Source organism: Callithrix jacchus, chromosome 18 (genome assembly GCF_049354715.1).
Source record: "Callithrix jacchus isolate 240 chromosome 18, calJac240_pri, whole genome shotgun sequence".
Taxonomy (NCBI): Eukaryota; Metazoa; Chordata; class Mammalia; order Primates; family Cebidae; genus Callithrix; species Callithrix jacchus.
In genome coordinates this window covers 29,310,922-29,334,942 of record NC_133519.1, presented here as the reverse complement: position 1 = coordinate 29,334,942, position 24,021 = coordinate 29,310,922, and the positions used below count along the sequence as shown (strand labels likewise).

The 24,021-nt window shown below is 40.0% G+C and overlaps 1 protein-coding gene and 1 non-coding gene across 6 annotated transcripts in view; both read right to left on the bottom strand.

The window, feature by feature from the left end:
* The window catches only part of ANKRD45 (ankyrin repeat domain 45), a 56,482-nt gene that overhangs the window by 31,002 nt on the left and 1,459 nt on the right, over positions 1-24,021 (bottom strand). For 2 of the 5 annotated variants that reach the window (XM_008985005.5, XM_078356280.1), the window contains exon 2: positions 23,519-23,628. The gene's annotated coding sequence lies outside the window, so the exon portion shown is untranslated. Of the gene's footprint in view, positions 1-955; positions 1,082-11,247; positions 11,291-23,518; positions 23,629-24,021 lie in introns of those variants that run through there. The other 3 variants (XM_078356282.1, XM_078356279.1, XM_078356281.1) reach the window with 2 other exon arrangements.
* On the bottom strand, positions 554-657 carry LOC118149362 (small nucleolar RNA U13). The gene has a single exon (XR_004736744.1). It is a non-coding gene; the product is annotated as a small nucleolar RNA U13 (small nucleolar RNA).

Genomic DNA, 24,021 nt, shown 5'->3' with positions numbered 1-24,021 from the left:
TATAAAATAAGATACTTCAGCAATTCCATCAATAAAGTTTACTGTGTACCTATTATGAGTAGGTACACATAACACAGCCTAAGTATATACTAAAATGCTAAATGTGTGAAATAAATAGTAAATTCAATAGAAACAAGAGAAGAAAGAGATCAATGTGATCTAAATTTATTGGGAAAAGATTGAAAAAGAATGTCTAAGAGACCCACCTACCTAAATAAGAGTCCCTGTATGAGAGAAGTGAGAAATATAATTGGGTTATTGGAGCCAGATTATGAAGACTTTAAAAATTAGGCACCAACGTTTAAACAGAATTCATGCACTCAGTAGCATATACTGAAAGCACTCTGTAAACTACAAAAACCAGAATCAAATTTATTTCCTACTCTCAGCAAGTTACTATTTCAAGAAAAAAATATGACATGCACGAAAGAAGTGTAATAAGAGGTGACAAGTAGTAAATACCATAACAAAAGAAATGCCATGGGAGTTCAGAAGGGGGAAGATTAATTCCAGATAAAATTATTCAAGGATGTCTGGTTTTTTTTTTTTTGCACATCAGACAGGTAATGTGCCCATGTTGTAACAAGGTTTAAAGGAGGTACATCTCACACATGAGCATGAAAACCCAATAATCACACCTATGAACTACAAAAGGATCTAACTAAGGATGTCTTGGTAGTACCTCAGTCTGTCAAAACACAATATTAAACTGGGAAAGATGCAGAGAAGAGTACCATAGTCCCTTCATACATATAAGAATACGTGTGGCATCACTGTTCACAACAGCAAAAAACCCAGAAGGGAAAACCGAAGTCCAAGAAGAGAAGCATAACTGGTATACTCACATAAAATGGTACATAACTGTTACAAGAAATAAATTACAGTGCTATACCAAATGGTAGGCAGCTTCTGACAAGGCTCCCAATGTCCCACCCCTGCCTCTTGGTATTCATACCTTTGTGTAATTTCCTCAGCTTGAGGGTGGGCCGGACCCAGTGACTGGCTTCTAATGAAGAGAATACAGCAAGAGTGATGGGATGTAAATTCTGCAATTCAGTTATCATGTAGACTGTGATTTTTATCTTGCTGATATTCTCTCCCTGGCTCTTCTCATGTGCTGTGATGGAGAAGGCTACCTTTCAAGGAGCTGAGGGTGATCTCTGTCCAACAACCAGTAAGAATCAAGGCTCTTAATCCAATTCCATGAGGAACTTAATTCTGCCAGCAACCACTGAGTGAGCTTGGAAGTAGATCCGGCCCAGTTAACCTTGAGGTGACTATGCCCTCAGGCAACACCTTAATTATAGTCTCATGAGAAATACTGAAATAGAGAATCCAGCTAACTTGTGCCTGGATTCCTGACCACAGAAACTGTGAGATAATGAATGAGTGTTGTTTTTAACCCACCAAGCTTTGGGCTAATTTGTCTCACAGAAATAATAAGACACAGAACAATATAAATGAATCTTACCACTATATTATACGAAAAATGTAAACCCAAAAGATTATATATATATATGTGTGTGTGTGTATATATATATATATATATATATATAAAGATATATGTTTGTCAACTGAAAAGCAATTAAACAGACTTTTTAGGAATACAAGTAGATGCAATAACACTGTACAGAAAAAAAGACAAAAAGCAAGATGGAACACAAGATTCAAGATAATGTTTACCAGGGGTGGAGGGGAGTGGGAGAAGAAAAGATGCAGAAAATGTAATAAAGGGAATCATATTTTTAGTAAAGAATATTAACATTTAAGTTGAGCCATCAAGAATGGTCAAGACTTTGTCATTCAGAAGTCAGAGGGAAGGAAATTCCAGATGGAATAACTAAGTTAAAGCACCAAAGCAAAGATCACAGGTATTTTTGGGAATAAGTATGTTGGCCAATTTGGTTAACTATAGGCCATTCAAATAAGCAAGAAGTCTGCTCTTAAAAAGAGGCTGGGACTGCATCAGTAAGTCTGAACTTGGTTCTGGAGGTAACTGGGGGATTGGGGAGCAATTAAGGACAGTCAGCTGAAGGTTTTAGTGCTAGGAACTAGGTAGGTTTCAAGGAGATTGATCTGACAAGCCTGGGTGACATAGATTAGAGGAATAAGAGACTCGAGGCAAAAAAGAAAAATCAATTAGACAGTTATTGCAGAAGTCTGAATTTGCATGAATTAGGGCTTTAATTATTCACTCATGTAATTCAGTGTTTATTGAATTCCTTCCTCTATGCCAGGCACTATGCTAGATCCTGAGGACTCAACAAGGTAGAAAAGATCCTTCCTATCATGGAGCTTATATTCTGATTGGGCACAGGCAATAAAAAAGAAAACAAATATGATAATTTTAGATTGTTGTGTTTCAAAGGAAATAAACATGGTGAAGTGATAAGAAATAACAGGGAAGTGAAGAGAAAAAACTTCAAAAAGAAAAATCAAGGTGATACTGAAGTAGGACTGCAGAGAATGACAAAGACTATGAAGGCCACAGGAAAATGGAACAGCATTCCAAAGCAGGGGTAAAAGGTCAGACAGCAAATATTTTAGGCTCGTGGGCCCTACTGTCTCTATTCTAACTACTCAGTTCTGCAGTTGTTGCATGAAAGTAGTCATAGACAATACACAAATGAATGGGCGTGGCTGTGTTTAAAGAAAACATTATTTACAAAACAGGTGGTGGTCTACAGGCCATAGTTTTCTGACCCTGCTCTTGTTAAGAAACAATAGCCCCTAGGCGGGTGGATCACAAGGTCAAGAGATTGAGACCATCCTGGTCAACATGGTGAAACCCCGTCTCTACTAAATATACAAAAAAATTAGCTGGGCATGGTGGCTCGTGCCTGTAATCCCAGCTACTCAGGAGGCTGAGGCAGGAGAATTGCCTGAACCCAGGAGGCGAAGGTTGCGGTGAGTCGAGATCGCGCCATTGCACTCCAGCCTGGGTAACAAGAGCGAAACTCCGCCTCAAAAAAAAAAAAAAAAAAAAAAGAAACAACAGTCCCTGCAGATGCAGTTGCTGATGAAAAAAAAAAAGAACAGTCCTAAAGAGTGCTGAAAGGAAACTGTCATTTAGTTCTACAGTGAAGTAAAGAAAATAAATAGGCTAACAGTGGAAAGATCACTGTGATATGCATTTTAAATTGGTAGAATATTAGAATCTTCTCTATTATAAGCTGTTAGTGATTCTTTGACATAGAAAGAATAGAAAAGCCAAATAAGACTGACTATTTAAAAGCAGGAGATTCTTTTTACACATAATGAGAAATTTAGAGATCGAGATGTTTCAGCAGCTCAAAAATATAGATCCAATCTCTATCACTCTATTCCAGCATACTCAGTGTGTAAGACTTTCATCTTCACAACTCTTACCTCATGTTATAACTCCTGGAATCTCACCTTAATTGATGGCAGGCAGAATGGGGAATCCCCTAGAGGATGCCAGTAATATCAATCCCTCCAATCCCTCTTAAGGGGAAAGCAAAACAAAAATCTTTCCTAACAGGTCCCAGCAAACTTTCAGTTATATCTCAAAGTCAGACTGTGCAATGTCGTGTGCCTACCCCTTCTTTAAGAAAAGAGAAGAGGCCAGGAGCGGTGGCTCACCCCTGTAATCCCAGGACTTCGGGAGGCCAAGGTGGGTAGATCACCTGAGGTCAGGAGTTTGAGACCAGCCTGGCCAACATGGTGAAATACTGTCTCTACTAAAAATACAAAATTTAGCCAGGCATGATAGCACATGCCTGTAATCCCAGCTACCAGGAGGCTGAGGCAGAAGAATCGCTAGAACGCAGTGTCAGGGGGCTGGGGACAGAGGCTGCAGTGAGCGGAGATTGCACCACCGTACTTCAGCCTGGGCGACAGAGCAAGATTCCATCTCAAAAAAAAAAAAAGGACAGGAGAGAAAAAAAAAAGAAAGTTTCTTGATTTTTCCAGCCTCTATGATAGAGGCAAGCAAGGTAGACGGGTTGGAAATGGGAGTTATCTAATCAACCATTACTCAACTGTAAGATTGGTTCCATGTCTTATATTTGAGATGGTTTAGTTCAACTCTTTCTTTCATTTTACAGAAGAATTATAGTGGAAACTTAATTCTTCAGTGTCTGATATCCAACTTCCCACCCTTCCAACACAAACACACACACACAAACACAAACATACACACACATGACTTCTTTAAAGCACTCGTATCTCAGTTTCAGAGAATTCTAATAAAAGATATAGGTAACTTCCTATAACAGAAGACAAAGAAGAAAGATTCTTCTTTTTTTCCCTCTCAGCACAAGCCTGGGTGCAGGCACATTATTTAAGCTCGGCCAACCAGGGGCTCCATCCCATGAGTCTGACTGTTTAACAAGGGACACAAGGAAATGAGGTTAGTTGAAGTACAGTTTCATCGCAAGTACAGAAACAGTATGCTGATCAAGCTTCCTGCTATGAGAACATGCTGTGGTTCTTGTGGTATGATCTTCCACAGTTCCTCGGTTTCCTCATTTTCAGTCTCGCAATGATTACTAGTTGTCTTCCCCAAAATCTCAACTCCTTTTCTTTTGGAATAGAACCCCACCCTCTTTTCTTTTAACAAGACTTTTTTTTTTAAACTAATCTTTATGGTGGAATAAGACTATTTTCCAGTCTCTTATAATATGGTGTGGCCACATGTCCAAATACTAACCAATATGTTGTAAATAGATGTACAGATTACAAATTCCAGGAATATTTAATTCCTTCTCACTGGATTTCAAGCATAATGGCTGCAGCTTGCAAGGATAATTTAGACCATGAGGTGGTTGTTCTCTTCAAATACATATATATTATTTTATTATCTTGTATAAATTATTTCTGTTATAATACATATTAGTTTATGACATTTCATTTTAATTTTATATGTAAATATATGTAACTTCTATCAATAGAGTGATTACATAATTTATTGATTGGTCATAATGGACAATTTTATCCTGGATACATTGCATATATGGCTATATTTGTACGTATATATGTCTTTTTAAAACACAGCAATAATTCTTTTTACTACTGATAATATATCACTGTTTTTCATCCCATTCTGGTTTTTTTTTTTTTGAGACCGAGTTTCGCTCTTGTTACCCAGGCTGGAGTGCAATGGCGCGATCTCAGCTCACCGCAACCTCCGCCTCCTGGGTTCAGGCAATTCTCCTGCCTCAGCCTCCTGAGTAGCTGGGACTACAGGCACGCGCCACCATGCCCAGCTAATTTTTTTGTATATTTAGTAGAGACAGAGTTTCACCATGTTGACCAGGATGGTCACAATCTCTTGACCTCGTGATCCACCTGCCTTGGCCTCCCAAAGCCCATTCTGTTTTTTTAAGACTGGGCACCACCTACTAAAGTGACTACATGACCCACTAAATGGGATGCAACCCGCAGTGTGTAAAAGCATGAGTCTCAAATAAGCACGATGGAGACTATACCAGGAAATCAAGAAGAACTCTAACAGAAGTTAAACAGCTTGTGTTTACGGTTAATAGACTGGGTGACATATGTCCCGATGTATGCAGGACAGTTCCCGTTATATATGTTTTGGTGGTATAATTTTTAATAGCATCTACTTTCACTCTCAAAAGTATTCACTATTATTAGACAATAATTTTGTCACCCTATTAATAGTAGTTGTGATCTTTCAGAACACTTCTGCTAAAGATATCCATATTCAAACCTTGGAGAATAGAGGCCAATGTGTTTGGAATGCCTTTCACTGGCACAGCAGGGACCCAGCCATGAGACCTTGAAGATACTGAGAAGGTCCTATTTTTGTTTCATAGGTATTCCTGCTATGAGACCTAGAATAGCTTTATATCTCCTACATTCCAACTACCCAAATTCTATTTAGGCCAAGCTATAAACCCACTTTCTTCCTAAAACTTTTCTTATTTCTCTCTTGAGTGCACACTGCCCTCTCAATATTCTGAACTCCAAAGGCCGTTATGTATAGTCTATACAATACAACCTATCAAATATGATATTATTTTCCGATTGCCTCAAGTATCCAAGACATCTATCCAATTAGGTTGTAAACTTGCTGGGGGCAGGAATCAAGCTTTACATTTCTTTGTGTTACTTTCAGACTTACCACAATTCTTAACAAGTTGTATATATTCAGTAACTCTTAAAGTCAAGCTTGCAAATTCCCAGTGCTTTCTTTTGTAGCTAAGAGCAATGGGTTTTAGAGTCAGAGAGACTTGGGTTCACAATTCAATCCTGCAATTTATTAGCCGCGTAATACTGGGCAATTCACCTACTCTCTTGTAGGAATGACACTGGAGCCTAGTCTATGATCATTCTAAGAGTTAAAATAAATTTGATGATGTACATGCCAAGCACATGGGGAACATTTAATAAATAGAGCTACCATCATCATTACTAGGTGATCCCCAATCCTCATACAAATCAACCATGAAGCAAGGAAAAGATGATACTACTACTATTTATTTTCTTTCGCTTTAAAAAAAAAAAACAAAACAATAACCCAGGTCTTGCTATATCACATAGGCTGGTCTAGAACTCCTGGATTCAAGCTATTCTCCTGCCCTGGATCCCAAGTAGCTGGGCTCACAATCCTCCTGCCTCTACCTCCCAACTAGCTAGGACTACAGGCCCATGCCACCAGGCCCAGCTCTTCTTTTTTTTTTTTGAACATTCCATAGTTTATTCCTATGCAGGGTACAAATAAATAATTTTCTACCCTACTATCACAAGACACTTGATTACCAACACATTATTACACATCTAGAGATCAGTCTGATTCCAGGTTAATCCAGAGATTTAGAGACAAACTAGATCAAATCTTGAACTATAATCTGGGCCAGAATACTCATAGCTATTCTTGTTATACCCTTGAATGGAGCTTAATTTCCAGTATCAACCCAGAACCAACATACTGAGGGCAGTGGTTCTCAAATTCTTTGATTTCAGGGCTCTTTAGTCTTAAAAATTGAGAACCCCAAATAATTTATATCTATTAATATTTATATTAGAAATTAAAACTGAGGCCGGGTACAGTGGCTCACACCTGTAATCCCAGCACTTTGGAGGACTGAGGTGAGTGGATCATTTGAGTTCAGGAGTTCAAGACCAGCCTGGGCAACATGCCGAAATCCCATCTCTACAAAAAATACAAAAAAAAAAAAAAAATTAGCTGAGCATGGTGGCACACACCTGTGGTCCCAGCTACTTGGAAGATTAGGGTGAGAGAATCATTTGAGCCCAGGAGGCAGAGGCTGCAGTGAGCCATGATCATGTCACTGCACTCCAGTCTGGGTGACAGAGCAAGACCCCATCTCCAAAAAAAAACAACCCAGAAATAAAGTATGTATTAATTCATCTTAAACACATTATCTGCTAACAAAAAGAGGGGAAAAAACATAGTTTTTGAAAAATAACTAGGCCTGAATACAACAAAAGATTGAGTAAGGGAGAATTCACTCTCTCTGCCTGTTTTCAAGCTGGGCATCTGCCTTCAGGCTCGGGCTGGGACTAGAACTTATACTATCAGCTTTCCTGTTTCTCAGGCCCTCAGACTCGGATTGGAACTATACCGATGGCTCTCCTGGATCTCCAGCTTCCTGAAGGCAGATCTTGAAATTTCTCAGCCTCCATAATCACACAAGCCAATTCCTTACAATAAATTATTCTATATTCATTCATATATACAGGTGTCCCTCAGTATCTATGGGGGGATTGATTCTGGAACTCTCTACCCCCGTAGATACCAAAATCCATGGATGCTCAAGTGCCTTTTATAAAATGGTGTGGTATTTGCATATAACCTACACACATCATCCCATATATGTCAAATCTAGATTACTTATAATACCAACTACAATGTAAATAGTTGTTATACTGTATTGCTTAGGGAATAGTGACAAAAAAAAGAGTCTTTATATGTTTAGTACAGACACAGCCCTCCATGTTTTTTCCAAATATTTTAGATCCAGGGTTGGTTTAATCCGCAAATACAGAGGACTATATATATTGTATTGATTCTGTTTCTGTGAAGAACACTAATACAATTAGCATTTTAATTTTTCTTTTTCTGAGATACAGTCTCACTCTGTCACTCAAGCCGAAGTGCAGCGGTGCCATCACGGCTCACTACAGCCTGAGCTCCCAGATTCAAGCAATCCTCCCAACTCAGCTTTCTGAGTAGCTTGACTATAGATGTGTGCCATCACACCAGGCTAATTTTTAAATTTTTTTGTAGAGACGGGGGTCTAGCTATGTTGCCCACACTGGTCTCAAACTCCTAACCTCTAGCAATCCTCCCACCTCAGCCTCCCAAAATGGTGTGAGCCACCATGCCCAGCTACAACTTGCATTTTAGAAAACTCATATCGATCATGTGTTAGCCAACAGCTTCCCAATACTTTTATGGTAAGATCCAAGGTGAAAGTAGGCTTTTAAAAATATTACAGCATGAAACATAAATGAACCAACATTTTGCTAATGACTGCTTTTCTCCTTTATAAAATCAGCTTCACTCCCCTGCCATTTTCCATTATCAAACATGGGAAAAAGATCCAAAGTATAAGACAGACAAATAGATTTTAATGTAACACAGTATGAAAAGTTCATTGACATGGCTTCAGATCCCACATTGCAACTAGCCTTTAAGAAACTACCACTTGTAGGCCAGGCACAGTGACTCACACCTGTAATCCCAGCACTTTGGGAGGCCGAGGCGGGTGGATCACCTGAGTTCAGGAGTTTGAGACCAGCCTGGCCAACGTGGTGAAACCCTGTCTCTACTAAAAATACAAAAATAAGCCAGGCGTGGTGGCAGGCACCTGTAATCCTAGCTACTCGGGAGACCTAGGCAGGAGAATTAATTAAATCTGAGCGGCAGAGGTTGCAGTGAGCTGATAACATGCCACTGCACTTCAGCCTGGGCAACAGAGTAAGATTTTGCCTCAAAAAAAAAAAAAGAAAAGAAACTACCACTTGTAGAGTTTTGGTGCAGTCACAAAAAATATGCACAATTATCTGAAAATACTCTTCCCTTTTCCAACTATATATCTGTGTAAGGAGGAATTTTCTTTACATATTTTAAAACAACATTGCAACAGACTGACTGTAGAAGCAGACATAAGACTCTGTCTCCCATTAAGCCAGAAATTAAAGACATTTGCAGAAATGTAAAACAGTGTCACTCTCTCACTAATTCTTTTGTTTTAGAAAATAATTATTTTTATGAGAAATATATAATTTATGTTAACATGTGTTTGCTATTTTTTAAGGAATTAATAAACATTTTCAAAATCCTCAGTTTAATTTCTAATTCTTACAACTACTATATTGATAGATATAACTCACACAAAGGAAAGCTGTTCAGGATCATTTTTTAAGAGTGAAATGGAGTCCTGAGACAACAAAGTTTGAGGGCACTGCCTTAGGACATCCATGAGACCTAGAAATAGGGAAGGCTTGCTGGGGGCTTGCCACTACTACTTGCCTTCTACTACCATAGAAGCAGAAGAAACTTGGAGACTACTATATCCCTCTTGATTCAGAAATGCAAGATGCAAAACACAACTTTAAAAAGCAGGGAAGCGATGGAGGTGGAGGGACAAGGGGCTTGAAAGAAACCAGCAGGGAAGGGCCAGGCATACCTAGTAATTACATAAATGTTCACATGCATCACACAGTGAAGACAGGAAATCACACAGCGAAGACAGTTGCTATAGCAGGGCAAGGAGGCTTTGCAGGGAGGGACGGCTGTAGAGCAAATCACTCCAGTCAGGGCTGAAGGGAAGTCACAGCAGGAACTTAGTGCAACTGAGTGAGCCGGGGAACTCTACTGAGTCCTGATCAAACCAGGAAAAACCTGTTCACAAGGTATATAAACCAAAGGTTAGAACCAAGAGCACTTGGTATACCAGAACATCACCCCAGAGCCAAGGGAAAGCAAAGGGACCCTGACTCGTCCCCATAACTGATTCCATGAGCCATCCACATGCATCCACATAGCCAGAGCACCATCTCAAGGAAAGAATTCAAGAGGATACCTGAGAACTGAAACATCTGTATGTAAGAGAAACACTAGCCAAAGAAATCAATCCTAGATCAAGCTAAACTTTCAGATCAATTGGGCATTTAGAGTCTTTCCTAATAACCAATAAATGAATGCTCACAAAAGGAACTAGGTCAGTCACATACAAAAAGAAATTACATTTTCTTTTCTCACAAAAGTAATAACATACATCAAAATTATAACCCTGCTACATATAACTGAAGTTTCACAAAGAATATGAGCATGGAAGAGAAGAGGGAAGGCTGGAACTATGAAGGCCGCATGGCATTGCCTTAGTCTTGATTCTGTTACTAATTAGGTGACTTTTCTAAAATGAGGACAGCACCTGGTCTGCCTTACTAAATAAGCGTAGAAAAATAAATCTATAAACTTTTCTTTTTAACTATAGCATGTGAATGCTTTTGAGGCACAATAGAAAATCACATAGATCATGGCCCCTATCCCATAGGCTCTCACAGTTTAGTAAGGAAGACACAAGTAAATCAGCATTGACAGAGTGAGAGCAGGGATACAATGGAGGCAGGCAAAGAGTGCTTTGAGAGTAAAGACGGTGGACATCTACTTTCAATTCCGGGAGGCGGTCTCAGAAAGGTTTCCAAGAAGAGGTGAAACCTCCATATTGAAGAGTAGGAGTCTTAAAAGGGAGAAAAAAGGACAGTCCTGGTAACGGGAAGGAGGCAGGCGACGCAGCCTGAAGTTGTAATAGAGGAGTAGATCCTTACGTGCCTTTTAAGCCATCTGATTTTTTTCTTAAAAAAAAAAAAAAAAAAAATGTAGTCCTTTAAGGATTTTAAGTCCCAGCTCGAAGAGAAAGACCCCAAGGGCAGCCCTGGGCACACAGGGTTAAACAAAGGGAAGGCCTGAGAAACAGGATGCAGAAAGTGGCAGCGCCGCCAGGTGATCCTGAGGTCCCGCGAGGGGGCAACGGACACTTCAGGACACCAGAGTTTGCTCTTCGGCCTGAATTCCCTGGGGACCTTCTGCGATCCCTCGTGGCTGCCCGCGGGGTAGGGGACCGGTGCACAAAGCTCTGGACAGAAACAGGGTCTGAGGACGCTGTGATTGAAGCCCACTCCCCTCCAGCCCTGCCCGAGCAGCCTGGAGGGAAGATGCCCGTCTACCCCCTCGCACCTCTCCCCGAGTGCCCACCCCGGTCCAAGGCGCCAGGACCCTAGACTCACCACACCCGGGTCCCAGCCTCCGCAGCTACCATGGCAACGGCGCACCGCGCGCGAGGCAGCGCCTCCCCCTGCGCCGCGGTTCCGGCAGCGCGCGAAGGTTGTTCTTCGTGGCAAAGGCGCGGGAAGAGAGAAGGGAAAAACAGCCAGGAATTAATCTAGATCATTTCAGTCTCTGGGTGGCGTGTCGGTTTTTTCTTTGTTTCGTACATTTTCTGTAATGCGGTCTGTATTTGTTTTACAGTTTAAAAATAAGTTGTGCTATGGGCTGTTGGCTTTTGTCTTTGACGTTTAAACGAAAGAATTTTTTGGAAATACGAGGTTGCATTCTAAAAACTACAAAAGATTGTATTAATAACCCCTTAATTTTCTAGTTATTGGATATTATCCCATGGTTTATGGTCATTGTCACCGACAAGGAGCGTTTCAGGCGACCTCACAAGTGCCAACTACTGTAGGAGCGGAAGAAACTTGGAGACTATATCCCTCCTGATTCAGAAATTCAAGATGCAAAACACAATTTTAAAAGAGAGGAAGTGATGGTGTTGGAAGGACAAGGGGTTGAAAGGAAACCAGGAGAGAAGGGCCAGGCATACCTAGTAATTATATAAATGTTCACATGCATCACACAGTGAAGACAGGGAATTTTTTGTGCTGAAGGCAAGTGTGAAGGAAAATACTCATTTCTTTATTGTTTCTACCAGCAATCCATTAAGGAGTAGGTAAATGTTTTAGAGGGCTCTCAACATTTGTGCTGAAGTTTGAATAGCCTAGTTTTGAAATGAGTATTTGACCTAAGGCCCAAGCAAAACTTCACCATTGTTACAGTAGGTAGGTAGCCAGGCATGAACAGAGCAGGCTCCCCTCTCCCCCACCAGGAATGTCAGGCAACCATCAGGTGATAAACAGTTGTTAACTGTCTCTCTAAAGTAATAATTGGTTGCAGCCAGTGCCAGGAAGAGGCACGCGCCCAATCGATAGAAAACACCTGAAACTGGTTAGCAGCAGCTTCCCCGTGAGATCTCAGGAGTTAGGTGATGTGAGAAACACAGTCACCTGTCCACACCCAAAAAATGGATCTAGAGGCATGAAGGACAGCGAAAGTGAGACTTTTTAATAATGGTCTTGTGAGATCAGGTGTCTGGTGAGCAGGTACACCCAGTGCAGTTTCAACAAGCAGTTTGTCACCTAGTGTGCAAGTCTCTGCCCTGGTTCCTCAGAGGCTGAGTACTATGAGGTTACAATCTTCCCCAATGTCGCCTAAGTTTTATTATCCCCTTTTAAGGTTACATCTTGTCCCCTTCCCCACTTTAAGGTTTGATTTCCCAATGGCAAAACTTTCTTTCCATTTATGGATTAGCCACCGCACCCCCTACCCTTTTTCTCCCTCCCCTCTGATTTCTGTGAGTCTTATCCCTCTTCCCAGATGTCTGTTGTGTGCAGCTTGTCACGTCTGTAAGGGAGCTGCCCGAACTTGCCCCCTTTTCGTTTTTAAAATCTTTTGGACAAAGCATATTAAATGAAAATGAGTCTGCTCTCTCACGGCTAGGATGGTTTATTCCTAGATAGGTAAAACCCATGTTATTAGAAAAGTTCATTTTTAGAAGGCTGTGGGGTCTTATGTCCTATGAAGAGAAAATGGGCAGGGAGGAAGAAAAGCAACAACAAACAAAAGAACAATCCTGGAAAATCAATATAGGCCATGTTGCTGTGAAGTCCATATATTAGTAGGCAGGTGTGAAAGTGGCTTATGTATGTAAATAGGTTGCTATTATTTTCCTCTGAAGTTTAAGTTGGTTAGCTTCAGTGTGCAGGGCTTTACAAAAGTATAGCTTAGTTTTCAGTGACTCTAAATTAGGAAAAATGGGGAAAAAAGAAGGGAAAAAATTGAAAACATTATTTTGCAGGCTTGTAGCCAAGAAAAATTAGAATTCAGGCTGGGCACAGTGGCTCATGTCTGTAATCCCAGCACTTTGGGAAACCGAAGCATGTGGATCACCTTTAGCAGGATGTTCTGTCCATTTTTGACCCAGTTGTCAAAGCCCTGTAACTTAATTTTACAAGTTCTTTAAAAGCACATACAGAAAGATACACGGATGTAATTACCTTAATTCTTTTTTAAAAAAGGCCTGGCACAGTGGCTCACGCCTGTAATCCCAGCACTTTGGGAGACCGAGGAAGGCAGATCACGAGGTCAAGAAATGGAGACCATCCTGGCCAACGTAGTGAAACCATGTCTCTACTAAAAGTACAAAAAATTAGCTGGGCGTGGTGGTGTGTGCCTGTAGTCCCAGCTACTTGGGAGGCTAAAGCAGGAGAATTGCTTGAAACCAGAAAACGGAAGTTGCAGTGAGCCGGGATAGCACCACTGCACTCCAGCCTGGTGATAGAGCAAGACTCTGTCTCAAAAAAAAAAAAAAAATTAGTATCAGATTTTTCCTAAGCAAATCAAAACTTAATAACAATGGTATAGGAATTTTTTTATTAAACATAAAATCTATTAGGCCAGTTACCAAAAGGCAAAAGAAAAGAACTTCTGCAGTGTACAGGATATTATGTTGGAAGAAAACATTTTCCTTTAGGCCTTTAAGAAAATATTGTTAGCATCAGGCCACAAAAAACAGAACTTTGGGGAAAAAAACATACATGAGCTGAAAATGAATTGAAAGAGAGCTTTATTATTTCACACCTTTTAAATAGGGAGAAAAAAACAAAAATGGCAAGATGCAATAAAAGTTGAACTTTGAGTTTTAAAAAAAATTAGAATCTTTTATAATTTATTAAGAGTAAATCAATCCTTTAAGAAAATTTTACTGTTCAAATCAACTCGTTAGTGTGCATGTTTTTTATATCAAACCCAATCTCTAGAAAGACCATTATAATTTCCCCTTAATTATAAACAACTTGATCACATAAAATTTTTTTTGAATAGTATTCAATTTATTTCTTTTTTTAAATATGTATTTTATTGCATTTTAGGTTTTGGGGTACATGTGAAGAACATGCAAGATTGTTGCATAGGTACATACATGGCAATATGGTTCGCTGTCTTCCTCCCCATCACCTATATCTGACATTTCTCTCCATGTTACCCCTGCCCAAACCCCCACACCCCAATGTCCCTCACCTAGTTCCCCCCCACAGACCCCAGTGTGTGATGTTCCCCTCCCTGTGTCCATGTGTTCTCATTGTTCAACACCTGCCTACAAGAGAGAACATGCAGTGTTTGATTTTCTGTTCTTGTGTCAGTTTGCTGAGAATGATGGTTTCCAGGTTCATCCATGTCCCTATAAAGGACACGAACTCATTTTTTATGGCTGCATAGTATTCCATGGTGTATATGTGACACATTTTCCCTGTCCAGTCTATCATTGATGGGCATTTGGGTTGGTTCCAAGTCTTTGCTATTGTAAACAATGCTACAATGAACATTTGTGTGCGTATGTCCTTATAATAGAATGATTTATAATCCCTTGGATACATACCCAGTAATGGGATTGCTGGGTCAAATGGAATTTCTATTTCTAGGTCCTCGAGGAATCACCACAGTGTCTTCCACCAATGGTTGAACTAATTTACACTCCCAACAGTGTAAAAGTGTTCCTATTTCTCCACATCCTCTCCAGCATCTGTCTTCAGATTTTTTAATGATCGCCATTCTAACTGGCGTGAGATGGTATCTCAATGTAGTTTTGATTTGCATTTCTCTAATGACCAGGGATGATGAGCATTTTTTCATATATTTGTTAGCCTCATATATGTCTTCTTTTAAAAAGTGTCTGTTCATATCTTTTGCCCACTTTTTGATGGGGTTGTTTTTTTCTTGTATATTTGTTTTAGTTCTTTGTAGATTCTGGATATTAGCCCCTTGTCAGATGGGTAGCTTGCAAAAATTTTTCCCCATTCTGTTGATTGCCAGTTCATTCTAATGGTGGTTTCTTTTGCTGTGCAGAAGCTCTTAAGTTTAATTAGATCACGTTTGTCTATTTTGGCTTTTGTTGCCATTGCTTTTGGTGTTTTAGTCATGAAGTCCTTGCCTATGTCCTGAATGGTATTGCCTAGGTTTTTGTCTAGAGTTTTTATGGTGTTAGGTCTTATGTTTAAATCTCTAATCCATCTGGAGTTAATTTTAGTGTAAGGGATAAGGAAGGGGTCCAGTTTCAGCTTTCTGCACATGGCTAACCAGTTTTCCCAACACCATTTATTAAACAGGGAATCCTTTCCTCATTGCTTGTTTTTGTCCAGTTTGTCAAAGTTCAGATGGTTGTAGATGTGTGGCGTTACTTCTGAGGCCTCTGTTCTGTTCTATTGGTCTATATCTCTGTTTTGGTACCAGTACCATGCTGTTTTTTATTACTGTAGCCTTGTTGTATCATTTGAAGTCAGGTAGTGTGATGCCTCCAGCTTTGTTCTTTTTGCTTAGGATTGTCTTTGCTATGTGGGATCTTTTTGGTTTCATGTGAAGTTTAAGGTGTTTTTTTCCAGGTCTGTGAAGAAAGTCAATGGTAGTTTGATGGGAATAGCATTGAATCTATAAATTACTTTGGGCAGTAAGGCCACTTTCACAATATTGATTCTTCCTAACTATGAGCATGGAATGTTTTTCCATCTGTTTGTGACCTCTCTTATTTCCTTGAGCAGTGGTTTGTAGTTCTCCTTGAAAAGGTCCTTCACATTATTTGATAGTTGTATTCCTAGGTATTTTATTCTATTTGCAGAAATTGTGCATGGCAGCTCGTTCTTGATTTGGCTCTCTTTAAGTCTGTTATTGGTGTATAGGAATGCTTGTGATTTTTGCACACTGATTTTGTATCCTGAGACTTTGCTGAAGTTGCTTTTCAGCTTAAGGAGAATTCGGGCTGAGACGATGGGGTCTTCTAAATATACAACCATGTCATCTTCAAATAAAGACAATATGACTTCCTCTTTTCCTAACAGAATACTCTTTGTTTTTCTTGCCTGATTGCTCTGGCTAGAACTTCCAATACTATGTTGAATAGGAATGGTGAGAGAGGGCACCCTTGTCTAGTGCCAGATTTCAAAGGGAATGCTTCCAGTTTTTGCCCATTCAGTATGATATTGGCTGTGGGTCTGTCATAAATAGCTTTTATTATTTTGAGATATGTTCCATCAATACCTAGTTTATTGAGAGTTTTCAGCATAAAGGCTGCTGAATTTTGTCAAAGCTTTCTCTGCATCAGCAGTGAAAGTTTTAACAATTGCACTTTAATTGTCCCAAAGACTATCTTTCTACCACAAGTGTTGATATTCTCATTGCTAACCTGGAAACAGGTGGTCCAACACCAAATTTCCATTATAGTGACTGCTTTCTTGAACCACTCCTGACACCAACTGTTGCAGTTGGACTCCTCAGAAAGCATATTCTGAGAAGGAGTTTAGTATGCAGGAAATTTATTAAAAGGTGTTTTTGAGATCAATACCTGTGAAAAGAAAGGCAGAGAAACAGGGCAGAGGGAGAAGTTGGGCTTTGCTGTAGTATCAACAAAGGCCTCTCTGCAGCCCCTCTGGGAAGCTCAGATGCTGGGATGATCCTTCAGAGTTATCTCAAGGCGGGGCCACAGAGCTATGCCTTTATATCCCTGCATTGACCAGTGACTGAATGCAGACTATCCCAGACAGGGAGGGCTGATAGCAGAGCTCTCTCTGTCAGCAGCACTTCTAGCATCTGGTGGATTGTGTTCTTCATTCCTGAAGGATGTCTGGGTGGTACATTACAGCATTAACCACATGCTACCAAGTTGGCGTAGTTACGTCCACTTATTCTTCATTATTTTTAGGGATTACTTTTTTCTATTTTGATTAAATTTTGTTTAAAAAACTTAAATATATTAAAATAAATGCCTTTAATTTTATTAAAATAAAAATAGATATTAAGTAAGCAATAAAATTTTATTTAAATAAAAATAGAGGGCCAGGTGTGGGGCTCACACCTGTAATTCCAGCACTTTGGGAGCCTAAGCGGGTGGATCGCTTGAGCTCACGAGTTCGAGACCAGCCTGGGCAACTTGATGAAACTCTGTCTCTACATAAAAAAAAAAATACAAAAATGGGCAGGTGTGATGGCATGAGCCCGTATTCCCCGCTATTTGTGGGGCAAAAGCAGGAGAACCACTTGACCCCAGGAGATTGAGGCTGCAGTGAGCCATGTTTGCACCACTGCACTTTAGCCTAGGTGACAAAGTGAGAAAGAGAGAGAGAGAGAGAGAGAAAGAGAGAGAGAGAGAGAAAGAAAGAAAGAAAGAAGGAAAGAAAGAAGGAAAGAAGGAAAGAAAGAAAGAAAGAAAGAAAGAAAGAAAGAAAGAAAGAAAGAAAGAAAGAAAGGAGGGAGGGAGGGAGGGAGGGAGGGAGGGGAAAGAAACATTTTGCTTAAGTGATTTTTTTCAATTATGAAGAACATTTAATAAATAAAAATATAAAGCTCAATACTTTCAAAATCTGGCTGCCATCCCTAACCTTTCTACCCTCATCTCTCCTTTCCCCTATAGAAAAGTATTTTTATTAACTCTCCATTTATTGTTCAATTTATTTATAAATATATATATGTAAAATTTTAAACTATAAATAAATACATATACACTTATATACACTCACATTATATTTCTACCCCTTTCTTAAAGTTAGCATGCTAAAAACACTGTTCACTTGGTTTTCATTACTTAACAATATGCTTGAAGAGTATGCCATTAAGAGATCTTCCTTGTTTCTTTTTTATTTTTATTTTTTGAGACCAAGTTTGTCATCCAGGCTGGAGCATAGTGGAGTGATCTCAGCTCGCTGCAACCTCCGCCTCCCAGGTTCAAGTAATTCTCATGCCTCAGCCTCCCAAGTAGCTGGGATTACAGGCACCTGCCACCACGCACAGTTAATTTTTGTGTTTTTAATAGAGATGGGGGTTTCACAATGTTGGCCAGGCTGGTCTCAAACTCCTGACCTCAGGTGATCTGCTCATCTTGGCCTCCCAAAGTGCTGGGATTACATGAATCACCACGTCCAACATCTCCACTTTAAAGAAATTCACCCAAATTTTCTTATATTAGTTTCACACTTTCATTATTACCTTAAGATTTCAAATACATTTGATTGGTGTGGGGTATAAAGAGCCAGACTTCTTACTCCAACTTGTAGCAAATACAAAGGACCATCCCAGACTCAGCTCTTTCCATAGGGTCTTCAGAGGACTTTGTTGAGACTGCAGTGAAGTCTAACTGATTATATAAAGAAATCCAATTTCATATGTTTCCATGGTTGTATCAGCATCATTTATTAAACAGTTCCTATTGCCCCACTGATCTGAGATCACATATTAAATTTCCATATATTCTAACGTCTATTTCTGGATTTCTTACCCTGCTGCATTTATCTGTTTATATGCCCAAACCACAGTTTTAATTATAGAGGTTTTAGAACACGTTTTAACGATATCTCTTAGGGTTAACCCTCCTCTCAGCTGTTTCTATTTTTAGTGTATTTCTAGTTATTCTCATTTGTCTTTTCTTCCATATTAACTTTATAATCAACGTATCTAGTTCTGTAAAACCTCTGATGTTGATTTTACTTGGTGCTATGGTTTGACTAATGGATGGTATCCTCTACAAATTTCATGTTGAAATGTAATCCTAAATGTCACATAAATACGTATGGCTTCGGGGGAGGTAATTAAGTCATGAAGGCTCCACCCTCACAAATGTGATTAGCTCCCTTATGGCTCAGGTTTGAAGGAACATTCTCTTTCCTTTCTGCCATGTGTGGAAACAGCATTCATCTCCTCCACAGGAGGCAGCAGCAGGACAACATCTTGGAAGCACAGAGCAGCTTTTGTCAGACACTGACAAAGCTAGTGCCTTGATCTAGGGCCTCCCAGCCTCCAGAACTATAGGAAAATAAATTCTGTTCTTTGTAAATTACGTATTCTAAGGTATTTTGTTATAGAAGAACAAAGAAAGAAAGACACTGGATTGGGCCGGGCACGGTGGCTCACGCCTGTAATCCCAGCACTCTGGGAGGCCAAGGCAGGTGGATCACGAGGTCAAGAGATTGAGACCATCCTGGTTAACATGGTGAAACCCCGTCTCTACTAAAAATACAAAAAAATTAGCTGGGCATGGTGGCATGTGCCTGTAATCCCAGCTACTCAGGAGGCTGAGGCAGGAGAATTGCCTGAATCCAGGAGGCGGAAGTTGCGGTGAGCCGAGATCGCGCCATTGCACTCCAGCCTGGGTAACAAGAGCGAAACTCTGTCTCAAAAAAAAAAAAAAGACACTGGATTGCATTAAATTTATAAATTATGGGGTACTGTTATCTTTATGAAATTAAGTTAACTTATCCAATAACATGGAATGACTTTCTATCTGCTCAAATCTACTTTTGCTTATTTCAGGAATATTTTATAGTTTTCCCCCATAGGTTTCATATAACTAATAACTCTTGACTGAGATATTGTAAAAGTATTTAGATTCCATCTAATAGATGAGAAAACTGAGAACCAAAATGACCAAGTGATGGCTGGAGATCACAGGCTTAGCACTGGGACGCTGGTCTTCTGGCTCCCATCATAGTGCTCTCTGCTGTACCACCCTGTAACACCCTAGAATTCTGTAGCAGCATCAAGAAAACTAGGAAAATTCTTGGTCATTGTCTTATTTGTGCTCATTCTTCTTGCTCTGTTCCTGAACTTTCCAAAATACCTTCCAATTTCACCAGCTTTGTGTCATGCCACTCTCCCCAGTGCACCCTGACCAACCTGTCCTTGCCTCTCTGGGTTGTCTTTCCCTGGAAGATTCCTCCTTCCCTTCTAATTCATGAGGTTTTAGTCAGGCTGTCCGCAGTTTTATCTAGAGGCTCAACTGGGAGAAGAATCACTACCAAGCTCACTCATGGTGCTAATGGCAGGATTCAGCTCTTTGTTGGCTCTCAGACTGAGGCCTTCAGTTCCTTGCTGATGGCCAGAAGCCTCTCAGTTCCTTGACCAAGGCTCTCCACAGGGCAGTTCACAACATGGTAGCTCACTTCCCTCAAAGAAAGCCAGGGAGAGATGACATCTGAGACAGAAACCACAGTCCTTTTGTAACCTAATCTTAGAAGTACCATTCCATCACTTTTGCTATATGCCATTTGTTAGTCACTAGGTTTAGCTCACACTCAAAGGAGGGGATTACATGAGGGCGTGAACACCAAGAGGCAGAGAAGACTTTGGGCCACCTTAAAGGCTGCCCACCACACGTTTTGTTACCTCTAGACCATATCTGGGCACCCTACTGAATGTTTTCTTTCTTTCTTTTTTTTCTTTCAGACAGGCTCTCACTCTGTTACCCAGACTGAAGGGTAATGGCACAATCACAGCCACTGCAGCTTCAAACTCTTAGGTCAAGTGATCCTCCCATCTCAGCCTCCCAAGTAGCTGGGACTACAGGTGTGTGACACCATGCTCAGCTAATTTTTTAATTTTTCTGCAGAGACAAAGTCTCCCTATGTTGCCCAAGCTGGTTTTAAACTCATGGGCTCAAGCAATCCTTCTGCCTCAGTCTCCCAAAGAGCTGGGATTACAGGCATAAGCCACTCTACTAGATGTTTTCTTAGCACCCAGTAGATCACTTTCAATTACCCCAATTGTAATTGAACAACTAATTGTGTAATTTATGGTTCAATTTTATACTGTCTCCTCAAGAATAAAAATTCACTGGGTGTGGTGGCTCATATCTCTAATCCCAGCACTTTGGGAGGCCAAGGTGAGAGGATCACTTGAGCCCAAGAGTTCAAGACCAGCCTGGGCTACACAGTGAGACCTCATTTCTAAAAAAAAAAAAAAAAAAAAAGCTGGGCATGGTAGAACATGCCTGTGATCCCAGTGTTTGACCTTTTGACTTAGCGTTTTATTTGCTGGCATACTTCTGGGGTCTTGCATTCCTTCTCCCCTGATTCTTCCCTTGGGGTGGGTTGTCAGCATGTGCAATTGCCTGCTAGTGCTTGGGAGGGGAGTGTGCAGAGTGGCTTTACTGGAGTTGTACACATGCTCACTTGAGGCATTCTTCCCATTCTGGTGGAATGTCCCTGGAAGGTTATACCAGTTAAACACTGCCATTTTGCCCTTTAATGCACATGCTGGACCCCACTCACTCACTCCCTGAGATGTTATTGAGAAGCTGCCACCAGTTTCAGGTGTTTTATCTACTGGAAAACTGCCTTTCCCTGGTGCTGGTTGCAACTAATTATTATATTAGAGAGGGAGCATGACAACTGCCTGACCATCACCCGACAGTTGCCTGACATTCCTGGTAAGGTGCAGGGGAAGCCCTCTCCTGCCTCACGCGTGCCTGGCTAGCCACCTACTGGAACAAGGTGAGAGGATCACTTGAGCCCAGAAGGTGAAGGCAACAGTGAGCTGTGATTGTGCTACTGCACCCCAGCCTGGGTAACAGATTGAGACCCTGCTTCAAAAAAAAAAAAAAAAAAGAAGAATGTAATTTCCATAAACAATGGTCCCTGTGGTCTTGCCTACCACTAAACCTTACGTCCAACCACTGTATTTTATACATGGAAAACAAGTTATAAATTTTGATTAAGCTATCAGGTAAGCCCAGAAACCCCTGAAGAATTACTTGGCTGTTGTCACTACCTCACACCTGTGAACCCCAAAAACCTAAGACAGGTCTCAGTTAATTCAGAAAGTATATTTTGCCAAGGTTGAGGACACACACTGTGACACAGCCTCAGGAGGTCCTGACAGCATGTGCAGAAGGTGATCAGAGCACAGTTTGGTTTTACACATTTTAGGGAGACATGAAATATCAATCTGCATATATGTAAGATGAACATTGGTTCGGTCTGGAAAGGTGGGACAACTCAAAGCAGGGAGGGGTTTCCAGGTCATAGGTAGATAAGAGACAAATTGTTGCATTACTTTAAGTTTCTGATTAGTCTCTCCACAGGAGGCAATCAGATATACATTTATCTCAATGAGTAGAGGGGTGACTTTGAAAAGAATGCGAGGCAGATTTGCCCTAAGCGGTTCCCAGCTTGACTTTTCCCTCTAGCTTACTGATTTGGGGCCCAAGATATTTTCCTTTCACATACCCAATCTAGGTAAAATCTATTTTATGTGTCTTTTCAACTACAAATTCAGGCTCCCAAAGGGCATAGTCTTACTCAGGTGGCAGAAGAACTGTAATTACTTACTTCAAATGCCAAGTTTACCACATACACATTTCTTGTTTTCTTTTTTTATATTTTAAGAGATTTATTAAAAACATTTAGTGACTGCAGAAACCTCCAATTTTCTCTAGCGCTTGACATAAATAAAAAAGGGTTGATTCACACTGAACTTCTCCACGTTAAAAAGAAACAGAGTAGCAGAAGCACAGACCAGACTGCAGTGGGTTGGGGAATGAATCACAGAATTACAAAAATAGGAGGGACTGCTCTTATCCTCAACAGGAGTTTTAAAATCAGTCTTTGGTTAGCAGCATTTTTAGTAACATTTTCATACCTATACTATGAATTATAAATATAGTATAATTCATATTAGGGAAGAAAGTAAAAGTCACTGTCAAGATACCTTTGACAAAAAGCAATTCACAAAAGGGAAATCTGAATGCAGCTTTCACATATGAAAATATTTGAACAGTAATGAGAGAAATAAACATCTAAACCACAGTGAATTACCATTTTATACCCATCCAATTGGCAAAAACAAATTTAAAGTTGGAAAATACCAACTGTGATGACAAATAAACCAACAAAACCCCCAAACACTTGTAATAGAGAGACAACACAGCACTGTAGCTGAAAGCAGACTCTAGAGCCATTGTTTATGGTTTCAAGTTCTTGCTCTACTTCATAACTAGCTATGTGACTTTGGGCAACTTATGTGACATCTTGGTGCCATCTGTGAAATTGGAATGATGATAATAGATCCTACCTTGAGAGGACTAACTTGAGTATTGATGAGTTAATATAACAAGCTACGTATTTGCTAGTATTATTATTATTGAAATAGAATAATGACTTTGGAGAGCAATTTGACTAGTGCTGAAACAGTTGAAGCTGTGCATAGTATACAACCCATCAGTTTTACTTCTAGGTACATACCCCAAAGAAACACTTACATATGTACATTTTTAAAAAATCTATGGTATATTCATATAATGGAATACTAAATAGCAGTGAAAATAAATAAAGTAGTGCAGTAGTTCTCAAACTTTAACATGCGATATAATCACCTGGAGAACTTGTTAGAACACAAATTACTAGGTCCCACCTTCAGTTTCCAATTCAATAGGTCTGTAATGGGGCTCAAGGGTTGGCATTTCCCAAATGATGCTGATACTGCTGTTCCAGGACCACACTTTGAGAATCATGGAATTGGACCTGCATTGATCAACATGGACAAATCTTACAAACGGAAGGTTGAATGGAAAATGCAAGTTGCAAAAGAATACATATGCTTTGATACCACTTATATAAAGTTTTTAATATGAAAAATAATTCTACTACATGTGTATACATATCACTTATACACATGCAGTAAAAATTTTTAATAAGATCACAAAGCTAGTCAGTTATAGGTCTAGGATGTGTACCTGTGTGTATCTGTGAAATCACCTTTGCAAATTGAAACTGCCTTTGCAAAAATTCTGTCAGTGAAAAAATTATGGCAGTCGGGGAGATCTGATCTAGCCAAACCCCATCTTGTCTTTAGCTTTCAGTCTGCCCTTAATTATTCCTGGGTTTAAGCCAAGATAACTTAGGGAGACATTTAGT